This window comes from Dipteris shenzhenensis, chromosome 32, assembly GCF_047967505.1.
Source record: "Dipteris shenzhenensis isolate YYH24624 ecotype China chromosome 32, Dip_SZ_1.0, whole genome shotgun sequence".
NCBI lineage: Eukaryota > Viridiplantae > Streptophyta > Polypodiopsida > Gleicheniales > Dipteridaceae > Dipteris > Dipteris shenzhenensis.
The window spans coordinates 23,396,258-23,408,806 of record NC_141627.1 but is presented as its reverse complement, the minus strand read 5'-3'; positions in this window follow the sequence as shown (position 1 = coordinate 23,408,806).

The following is a 12,549-nucleotide window of genomic DNA, read 5'->3' as shown; positions in this document are numbered from 1 at the left end:
TCCAATGATCATGGTGTTTTATTCCGATCCACATGTGAGCGGAGACAGTGATCACTACATAGAAGAATGCACATGTGAGATTAGGCTTCTCAATGCCATTTCTTAGGGCCAGCATGAGTTTGGCATCACTGCCATTCTCCGCTAGTGAATATCTAGCCAAACTAAACCTATAGATTGAAATTCCATATGAACTCTACACAGCTGAGACAGTGATCACTACATAGAAGAATGCACATGTGAGATTGGCACCACTGCCATTCTCCACTAGTAGTAGTCTAGAGACAGACTCCACTTGTAGTAGTCTAGAGACAGACTCCACTTGTAGAAGAATCCACATGTGACTCTGATGATCTCAGAGATTGACACAATTCCATATGGTCTCTACACAGTAGAGACAGTGATCACTACACAGAAGAATGCAATGTGAGTTTAGGATTCCTTGTGCATGTTTTCAGGTCATGGTATGAGATTGGCAACACTGCCATTCTCCACTGGTGGCATTCTCCACAGAGATTGACACAATTCCATATGATCTCTGCACAGCGGAGACAAAAATCACTACATAGAAGAATGCACATCTGAGTTTAGGCTTCTCAATGCCATTTCTTAGGGCCTAGTAAGAGATTGGCACCAGTGCCATTCTTCACTTGTACAAATGTCTACCCTACTATTCTAGGAGGGGTATTCCAGTGATCATAGGAGAGTGGTGTCCTATTCCATTCCACATGTGAGTTTGATGAACTCAGAGATTGACACAATTCCATATGATCTCTACACAGCGGAGACAGTGATCACTCCATAGAAGAATGCACATGTGAGTTCAGGATTCCTTGTGCATGTTTGTAGGTCATGGTATGAGATTGGCACCACTGCCATTCTCCACTGGTGGCATTCCCCACAGAGATTGGCACAATTCCATATGATCTCTGCACATGTGAGTTTAGGCTTCTCAATGCCATTTCTTCGAGCCTAATAAGAGACTGGCACCACTACCATTCTCCAATTGTACAAATGTTTAGCCTACTATTCTAGGAGGGGTATTCCAATGATCATAGGAGAGTGGTGTCCTATTCCATTCCACATGTGAATTTGATGATCTCAGTGTCATCATGTAGTTGCAAGCATGAGATTGGCACCACTACCATTCTCTGCTAGTAGTAGTCTAGACAGACTGAACTTATAGATTGACATTCCACTAATTTTATTGGCTGCAGTAGGATAATGGCAAAAGCGCCAATGCAGATGTGAGTTTAGGATTCCTTGTGCATGTTTTCAGGTCATGGTATTAGATTGGCACCACTGTCATTCTCAACATGTGGCATTCTCCAAAGAGATTGACACAATTCCATATGATCTCTACATAGCGGAGACAGTGATAACTACATAGAAGGATGCACATGTGATTTTAGGCTTCTCAATGCCATTCCTGAAGCCCTAATAGGAGATTGGCACCACTCCCATTCTCCACTTACACAAATGTTTACCCTACTATTCTAGGAGGGGTATTCCAATCATCATAGGAGAGTGGTGTCCGATTCCAACCCACATGTGAGTCTGATGATCTCAGTGTCATTATGTAGGTGCCACCATGAGTTTGGCATCACTGCCATTTTCCACTAGTGGTTGTCTAGACAAACCTAACCTATAGACTGACATTCAACCACATAGAAGAATGCACATTACCACTAGCGGAGAATGGCAGTAGGATAATGGCAAAAGTGCTAATGCACATGTGAGATGGGCACCACTGCCATTCTCCACTAGTGGCATTATCCACATAGAGTGACACAATTCCATGTGATCTCTGCACATGTGAATTCAGGCTTCTCAATGCCATTTCTTAGGTCCTAATAAGAGACTGGCACCATTGCCATTCTCCACTTGTACAAATGTCTACCCTACTATTCTAGGAGGGGTATTCTAGTGATCATAGGAGAGTGGTGTCCTATTCCATTCCACAAGTGAGTTTGATGATCTCAGTGTCATAGTGTAGTTGCAAGCATGAGATTGGCATCACTGCCATTCTCCGCTAGTGGTAATCTAGACAAACTGAACATATAGATTGACATTTCACTACATTGAAGGATGCACATTACCACTAGCAGAGAATGGCAGTAGGATAATGGCAAAAGTGCCAATGCACATGTGAGTTTACGATTCCTTGTGCATGTTTTTAGGTCATGGTATGAGATTGGCACCACTGCCATTCTCCACTGGTGGCATTCTCCATAGAGATTGGCACAAATCCATATGATCTATCTCTGCACAGCGGAGAGAGTGATCACTACATAGAAGGATGAACATTACCACTAGGGGAGAATGGCAGTAGGATAATGGCAAAAGTGCCAATGCACATGTGAGTTTAGGATTCCTTGTGGATGTTTTCAGGTCATGGTATGAGATTGGCACCACTGCCATTCTACACTGGTGGCATTCTCCACAGAGATTGGCACAATTCCATATGATCTCTGCACATGTGAGTTTAGGCTTCTCAATGACATTTCTTAGGGCCTAATAAGAGATTGGCACCACTGCCATTCTTCACTTGTACAAATGTTTACCCTACTATACTAGGAGGGGTATTCCAGTGATCATAGGAGAGTGGTGTCCAATTCCAATCCACATGTGAGTGATGATGAGCTCAGAGATTGACACAATTCCATATGATCTCTACACAGCGGAGACAGTGATCTCTACATAGAAGAATGCACATGTGAGTTTAGGATTCCTTGTGCATGTTTGCAGGTCATGGTATGAGATTGGAACCAGTACCATTCTCCACTGTTGGCATTCTCCACAGAGATTAACACAATTCCATATGATCTCTACATAGCGGAGACAGTGACCACCACATAGAAGAATGCACATGTGAGTTTAGGCTTCTCAATGCCATTTATTAGGGCCTAACAAGAGATTGGCACCACTGCCATTCTCCACTTGTACAAATGTCTACCCTACTATTCTAGGAGGGGCATTCCAGTGATCATAGGAGAGTGGTGTCCTATTCCATTCCACATGTGAGTGATGATGATCTCAGAGATTGACACAATTCCATTTGATCTCGAAACAGCGGAGACAGTCATCACTCCATAGAAGAATGCACATGTGAGTTTAGGATTCCTTGTGCATGTTTTCAGGTCATGGTATGAGATTGGCACCACTGCCATTCTCCACTGGTGGCATTCCCCACAGAGATTGGCACAATTCCATATGATCTCTGCACATGTGAGTTTAGGCTTCTCAATGCCATTTCTTAGGGTGGTCTAATAAGAGATTGGCACCACTGCCATTCTCCACTTGTACAAATGTTTACCCTACTATTCTAGGGGGGGTATTCTAATGATCATAGGAGAGTGGTGTCCTATTCCATTCCACATGTGAGTTTGATGATCTCAGTGTCATGATGTAGTTGTAAGCATGAGATTGGCACCACTGCCATTCTCCGCTAGTTGTAGTCTAGACAGACTGAAGCTATAGATTGACATTCCGCTAATTTTATTGGCTGCAGTAGGATAATGGAAAAAGTGCCAATGCAGATGTGAGTTTAGGATTCCTTGTGCATGTTTTTAGGTCATGGTATGAGATTGGAACCACTGCCATTCTCAACTGGTGGCATTCTCCAAAGAGATTGACACAATTCCATATGATCTCTACACAGTGGAGACAGTGATGACTACATAGAAGGATGCACATGTGATTTTAGGCTTCTCAATGCCATTTCTTAGGCCCTAATAAGAGATTGGCACCACTGCCATTCTCCACTTGCATAAATGTTTACCCTACTATTCTAGGAGGGGTATTCCAATCATCATAGGAGAGTGGTGTCCGATTCCAACCCACATGTGAGTCTGATGATCTCAGTGTCATTATGTAGGTGCCACCATGAGTTTGGCATCACTGCCATTTTCCACTAGTGGTTGTCTAGACAAACTAAACCTATAGATTGACATACCACCACATAGAAGAATGAGTGGAGAATGGCAGTAGGATAATGGCAAAAGTGCCAATGCACATGTGAGATTGGCACCACTGCCATTCTCCACTGGTGGCATTCTCCACATAGATTGACACAATTCCATGTGATCTCTGCACATGTGAATTTAGGCTTCTCAATGCCATTTCTTGGGGCCTAATAAGAGACTGGCACCACTCCCATTCTCCACTTGTACAAATGTTTACCCTACTATTCTAGGAGGGGTATTCCAGTGATCATAGGAGAGTGGTGTCATAGTGTAGTTGCAAGCATGAGATTGGCATCACTGCCAGTCTCCGCTAGTGGTAATCTAGACCAACTGAACCTATAGATTGACATTCCACTACATTGAAGGATGCACATTACCACTAGCAGAGAATGGCAGTAGGGTAATGGCAAAAGTGCCGATGCACATGTGAGTTTAAGATTCCTTGTGCATGTTTTCAGGTCATGGTATGAGATTGGCACCACTGCCATTCTCCACTGGTGGCATTCTCCACAGAGATTGGCACAAATCCATATGATCTCTACACAGCGGAGAGAGTGATCACTACATAGAAGGATGCACATTACCACTAGCGGAGAATGGCAGTAGGATAATGGCAAAAGTGCCAATGCACATGTGAGTATAGGATTCCTTGTGCATGTTTGCAGGTCATGGTATGAGATTGGCACCACTGCCATTCTCCACTGGTGGCATTCTCCACAGAGATTGGCACAATTCCATATGATCTCTGCACAGCGGAGTGAGTGATCATTACATAGAAGAATGCACATTACCACTAGCGGAGAATGGCAATAGGATAATGGCAAAAGTGCCAATGCACATGTGAGTTTAGGATTCCTTGTGCATGTTTTCAGGTCATGGTATGAGATTGGCACCACTACCATTCTCTACTGGTGGCATTCTCCACAAAGATTGGCACAATTCCATATGATCTCTGCACATGTGAGTTTGATGGTCTCAGTGTCATTATGCATTTGCCAGCATGAGATTGGCATCACTGCCATTCTCCACTAGTGGTAATCTAGACAAACTAAACCTGTAGGTTGACATTCCACTATATTTATTGGCTCTAGTAGGATTATTTATTGGCTGTAGTGTGAGTTTGATGATCTCATTGTCATTATGTAGTTGCCAGCATGAGATTGGCATCACTGCCATTCTCCATTAGTGGTAGTGCCAATGCACATGTGAGTTTAGGATTCCTTGTTCATGTGAGTTTAGGCTTCTCAATGACATTTCTTAGGGCCTAATAAGAGATTGGCACCACTATTCTAGGAGGGGTATTCCATTGTGAATCCAAAATTTTGAATTAGGACATTCCATTGGGAGAATGGCACTAGTGCCATTCTCCATTTTCCATGGGAGAATGGCACTAGTACCAATTTTGAATTAGGACATTCCATTGTGAATCCAAAATTTTGAATTAGGACATTCCATTGGGAGAATGGCACTAGTGCCATTCTCCATTTTCCGATGGGAGAATGGCACTTGTACAAACTTTGAATTAGGACATTCCATTGTGAATCCAAAATTTGGAATTAGGACATTCCATTGGGACATTCCATTGGGAGAATGGCACTAGTGCCATTCTCCATTTTCCTATTCCTAGTGCCATTCTCCATTTTCCTATTACAATGGAGAATGGCACTAAACCTATAGATTGATACTCCACTAATTCCAATGGGAGAATGGCATTGGTGCCTTCTACCTTTGTGAAGCCAAAATTTTGAATTAGGACATTCCATTGGGAGAATGGCACTGGTGCCATTCTCCATTTTCCAATGGGAGAATGGAACTAGTGCCATTCTCCAATTTCCTATTACAAAGCTAAAAACTTAGGACATTCCATTGGGAGAATGGCACTAGTGCCATTCTCCATTTTCCTATTCTCCAGTGCCATTCTCCCATTGCAATGTCCTAATATAAATTTCGGTTTTGAAATACAATTTCAAACAGAATAATTTGAATTTGAATTTAAATTTAATATTGGAGAGAATGGCATATGTGCCACTCTATATATCCAAATTCAAAAGGGAACTAGTGCCATTCTCCATTTTCCTATTCCTAGTGCCATTCTCCATTTTCCTATTACAATGGAGAATGGCACTAAACCTATAGATTGATACTCCACTAATTCCAATGGGAGAATGGCATTGGTGCCTTCTACCTTTGTGAAGCCAAAATTTTGAATTAGGACATTCCATTGGGAGAATGGCACTGGTGCCATTCTCCATTTTCCAATGGGAGAATGGCACTAGTGCCATTCTCCATTTTCCAATTGGAGAATGGCACTATTGCCAGTCTCCATTTTCCTATTACAAAGCTGAAAACTTAGGACATTCCATTGGGAGAATGGCACTAGTGCCATTCTCCATTTTCCTATTCTCCAGTGCCATTCTCCCATTGCAATGTCCTAATATAAATTTCGGTTTTGAAATACAATTTCAAACAGAATAATTTGAATTTGAATTTAAATTTAATATTGGAGAGAATGGCACTGGTGCCACTCTCATGGACTTCTTATGAGGTCTTGGAGAATGGCACTGGTGCCATTCTCCATTTAAAATTAGAAATTCAATCTCTAAATTTGCCATTCAATCATGAAAATCAAAATTGAGATTGAAATTTAACTTGAAATCAAAATTTAAAAACTAGAATTTAGGTTTTGAAATACAATTTCAAAAGAATAATTTCAATTTGAATTACAAATTGAAATTAAAATTATCAATATGAATTTGAATTTAAATTTAATATTGGAGAGAATGGCATAAGTGCCACTCTATATATCCAAAATTCAAAAGGGCACAATGGCGGGAAGACCTATATTTCAAAATTTGAATTATTTAGTAGTTTCAAATCAAGACCTTTTCTCTCATTTCAATTGATGCCTTTCCCTCATTCACTTTCTATTCATTCCAAAGCGGATTGGAGAGGAGTCTCAGAGTCTGAGAGTTTTACTCACCACAGCTCGCACGGAGATTCTTGAGGCAAGAAGGCTGAACTCCACTGGAGCTGCAAAGTTGATGGAGCTAGAAGCAAACAACACAACTGACGCTTAATCAGTTCGGTAGCTTCCTCTCTAATTCACGGATTTTTTGCTTTGAATTCGCCATAGCCAATTCCTATATTTTATTAAGCTTTCCATAGTTAAATTCGAGCAAAGCGTACGTACGAAAGCTTACAAAAGTTAAAGTTTTGAAAGCTTTTGTTAATCATCTCAGAAAGCTTAAGTTTTGAAAGCTTACCGTACATTTAGATCTTTGGAAGTGCGAATCCCTTCATTCTTTGGAAAAGCGAATCCTTCATGCTTACATTCTTTGGAAAAGTGAATCCTTCAGAGATTTTTGGAAGTGTGAAATCCTTCGAAAAGCAAAGAGAGTGAATAACAGCGAGCCGTGCTTCGTTGGAAGAGAATCCCTTCAATCGTTGGAAAGGCAAAGAGTAGAGAGGCTTGCTAAAGAGTGAGTAGGTGAACGATAGGCAGCGAGTCGAGCAGCAAACATAGAAGAGATAGGAGTTTGAGTAGAACGACGATAGGCTGGGAGTGATGAGCGATAGGATTTTGAGAGATGAGAGTGGGTTTTAGTAGATTAGGATAAGAGTATCTTCTAAAGCTAGAGGCAAGCGGACAAAGGCAAGAGAAAAGAGAGGGTGAGTTGAGCGGACGAAGCTAGAGATGAAAGAAAAGAGATGGCGAGTCGAGCAGCGAGCAGCAAGAAGAAAAGCGAGGGCGGCCAGGAGAAAAGGCAAAAGACAAAGCTAAAGTTAGGAATTCGGAAAAGCGAAAGTACAAACGAGATAACGATGGGCTCGAAAGCAGCACAGCATGTGAGGCAATCAACCTAGGGCAACGAGATGAAGGTACTAGGGTTTTTTAATTTTTTACCTTCGTTAGATTAACCTTTTTCATTTAGTTTAAAAAAACGTTTAATAAACCACACAAGGCTCTAGAAGCCTCTTGTAATAGGCTTTACAAGAACCACACAAGGCTCTAGAAGCCTCTTGTAATAGGCTTTACAAGAACTACAGTCTTTTCAAGAGCATAAGAATATTAATTGTGGCTTTAATGAATGCTTAGTTAAAAAAAAGTGTTAATAAATTGTATGTAATCTATCTACTAAAAAAGTAGACGAAGATGGAGAGTATCAGCATTTGATTGTGCCAACCAAAAATCTATTTTTGGTCAATGCCATCCCATTCTGCAAGATATTATAGGGAACGAAAACCTTACATATAAATTCTTTACGAATTATGTTAATTTAGAGAATGGAAACATACACACACACACCATCGACACGGACGTGCATGGATGCACACATGTAAACATATATACACACCCAAGCACACACACACACCTATGTGCATGTGCGTGGAACACACACACGCACACGCGGGCATGCACATGCTCACACACGCATGCAGAGAGGGGGGGAGAGAGAGAGAGAGAGAGAGAGAGAGAGAGAGAGAGAGAGAGAGAGAGAGGTTCTTAGCAAATGGTTGCTTTTAGTTCACATGACATTCTTACTTACTCTACCAGACCCAGAATGAGCAATGGGAAGTAGAATAAAGAGAGATATTCCATTTGTACTAGGATGAAGCATCTTCCTATACCAATGTGAGGAGATCTTACCATACGTACCACTACTTGGCTTAATGGGATTTAGCCTCTAGTAGACTTTGTTCTCATGTCTAAGTCAAATTGGTATGCCTTATGGAGATTAGGAGGGTCCAATCAAGCACTCTGTGGCTAAAACAATTCTCATTAATGATAAAAGAGTCTCCCAATCGCCATCAAAATCAAGAAACATAACAATATTGCAACTTCATGTTCCGAGATTGAGATGCTAGAACACAACCTCCATTTGTGTCTTTAGTGCAGATGTGGGGAGATACTCTTGCATTGGGAGGTGCGAGATCCAAGAAATAAGTTCTCATTGGAGTTTAGAATGCAAGTTTCAAGAGCAACACATAAAAATATAGTCAATGTTGTCTAGACATACTCATAGTGATGTAGAAGTCGTAGACTTTGTGCAAATTCACAAACCTCTACCTCTCTCTCTCTCTCTCATAGATGGGAATTCCACACACAAATCCTATCAAACATAAATTTCACACACAAATCAATTATTTTTCATCTACTCCTATATTAACTTCATAACTAAAAGTTAGGAATACTCAACATTAAAAATGGAGAATACATAATTAATAAAATACAAATATAGTAAACACACAAAAAACATACAGAATATATATATTATCATATTTAAATATAATCAAATATATCAATGAAATTGATGTATATTTCATCAAAGAGTGAATTCAATTGCAAATCAATTATTGGGACGAGTTTCATTGATAGATGGTGCCCATCAGCAAGACAAAAATGACTAGATTATAGTTCCCCATTGTGCATTGCCCAATCTCCCCTCCCCCCCCACCCCCCCTTCCCCATTGGGAGAATGGCACTAGTGCCATTCTCCATTTTCCAATGGGAGAATGGCACTAGTGCCATTCTCCATTTTCCTATTACAAAGCCAAAAAATTGTTGAGATATCAAGCTCTATCCCCGACATATCTCCTGGATGACTATCATTTATGTCACCGTCTATGTTAGTTGTACTCGTGGTGTAGTTAGACTACCACGTATGTTTTTGGTTTGGGTTCACATATGAACCACGTATTCTAGGTTTTGACATATAGGGTATTTCCCTCTTCTATTGTATTGTTGTTGTGTGCAAAAGTGAAGAAAGGCTTCACCCTCCAACCTTGTGTCCTCTCTCTTTTGTGTGTTGTGAAGAAAGCTGAACTTGAGTCTCCTATCTCTCTCCCTTATTCTTTACATGGTATCAGAGCCTTGTTCGTGGTAAGGAGCTCAAGAAAGCTAGCCAAGTTTGTGGTGTCCTGGTAAGAGGACCAGTGTAGCTTTCCTATTTCGAGTTTGGGAGCAAATCTCTGCAGGTAGCACAGCCAGAAGTGCAGGAGTGCACTGCTTCAGATTGAGAGGCCCTTCGCGGTGCCTGTTTGAGGCACCTGGTGCAAGGAAAAGCCGATCTGTTGTTACACCTGGTGCAAGGAAATGCAGGCATGATTTAAAGACTCCTGCAACTGATCCAGTTGTACGGAGGTCCACTCGTATTAAGTATCCAGTTGACAGGCTGAGATATGATGGGTATACAGCACATCACTATGCTTATATGGTCAAGGTTCTAGAGGAGCCAGAGCCCACATGTTTTGAGGATGCAGCAGGGCATAAAAATTGGGAAACAGCTATGGATGAAGAGATGGCTGCCTTGGATGCAAACCACACTTGGGATTTGATGCCTTTGCCTCATGATAAGAAGGCTATTGGCTGCAAGTGGGTTTACAAAGTAAAGCACAATGCTGATGGGTCTGTTAGCAGGTACAAGGCAAGATTGGTTGCCAAAGGTTTTGCACAGACATATGGAATTGACTATGAGGAAACTTTCAGCCCAGTTGCAAGGATGGCAACCGTGAGAGCAGTAATTGCTATGGCTGCTGCAAAGGGATGGTCTTTGCATCAGATGGATGTGAAAAATGCCTTCTTGCATGGTGACTTGCAGGAAGAGGTTTATATGATGCAGCCAGAAGGTTATGAGGATAAAGCACACCCTGATTTTGTATGCAGGTTGCGCAAAGCCTTGTATGGCTTAAAACAGGCGCCGAGGGCATGGTCAGACAAGATAGGGCAATATCTTGTCACTATTGGATTTCAGATTTCCAATTCAGATTTTTCACTTTATGTGAAAAGGACAAACAGAGGGATTGTGCTTATAGTCATCTATGTTGATGACTTGATTATTACAGGTGATAGTGATGCAGACATTAATGAAGTGAAGCTGCTGTTGAAGCAGAAATTTGAGATGAAGGATTTGGGAGAGCTGCGTTACTTCTTGGGCATTGAGGTTATTAGATCCCCGAGTGGGATATGGCTGTTGCAAAGGCAATACGGTTTGGACATGCTGTCCAAATATGGGATGACAGGCTGTAAGCCTATCTCTGTTCCATTGGAGCAGAATGTGAAGCTCAATGCAGAGTCAGGTGAGCTTCTTGAAGATATTACTATGTACAGGCGCATAGTAGGTAGCTTGATTTACATGACTATAAGCTATGCTGTGGGGCTGGTGAGTCAGTTTATGCAGGCACCGAGGAAGCCACATTTGGATGCGGCTAGGCGCATACTGTGGTATGTGAAGTCCACATTGCATTATGGACTGTTTTATGAAGCTGGGTGTGCATTGCAGGTACATGGATACACAGATGCTGACTGGGCTGGTAGTGTCTCAGACAGGAGATCTACTAGTGGTTTTATGTTTTCCCTTGGGAGTGGTGCCATCAGTTGGAGCAGCAAGAAGCAGCCAACAGTTGCCTTGTCGAGCACAGAGGCTGAGTACAGGGGTGCAGCAATGGCTGCATGTGAGGTAGCTTGGTTACGGAAGCTACTTGCAGATATGGGACAGTCAGTTCATGCAGCAGTTGTCATTCATTGTGACAACATTAGCAGCATCATGCTTGCTAATAACCCAGTTTATCATGCTAGAACGAAGCACATTGAGGTGCATTATCACTTTGTGAGAGAGAAGGTTCTAGCTGGTGAGATTGATCTTGTCTATGTCAGCACTGAGGAGCAGGTGGCTGATATCTTTACGAAGGCATTGGGTACCAAGAAGCTTCGCAGATTTAGGAGCTTGCTTGGTGTATGTGAGATGGATTTGAGCTTGAGGGGGAGTGTTGAGATATCAAGCTCTATCCCCGACATATCTCCTGGATGACTATCATTTATGTCACCGTCTATGTTAGTTGTACTCGTGGTGTAGTTAGACTACCACGTATGTTTTTGGTTTGGGTTCACATATGAACCACGTATTCTAGGTTTTGACATATAGGGTATTTCCCTCTTCTATTGTATTGTTGTTGTGTGCAAAAGTGAAGAAAGGCTTCACCCTCCAACCTTGTGTCCTCTCTCTTTTGTGTGTTGTGAAGAAAGCTGAACTTGAGTCTCCTATCTCTCTCCCTTATTCTTTACAAAAATTAGGTCATTACATTGGGACATTCCATTGGGAGAATGGCACTAGTGCCATTCTCCATTTTCCTATTCCTAGTGCCATTCTCCATTTTCCGATTACAATGGAGAATGGCACTAAACCTATAGATTGACATTCCAATGGTGGAATGGCATTGGTGCCCTTCTACCTTTTGTGAAGCCAAAATTTGTCATTAGGACATTCCATTGGGAGAATGGCACTAGTGCCATTCTCCATTTTCCAATGGGAGAATGGCACTACTGCCAGTCTCCATTTTCCTATTACAAAGCCAAAAAATTAGGACATTCCATTGGGAGAATGGCACTAGTGCCATTCTCCATTTTCATATTCCTAGTGCCATTCTCCATTTTCATATTACAATGGAGAATGGCACTAAACCTATAGATTGACATTCCAATAATTCCAATGGTGGAATGGAATTGGTGCCCTTCTACCTTCTATGAAGCCAAAATTTTGAATTAGGACATTCCATTGGGAGAATGGCACTAGTGCCATTCTCCATTTTC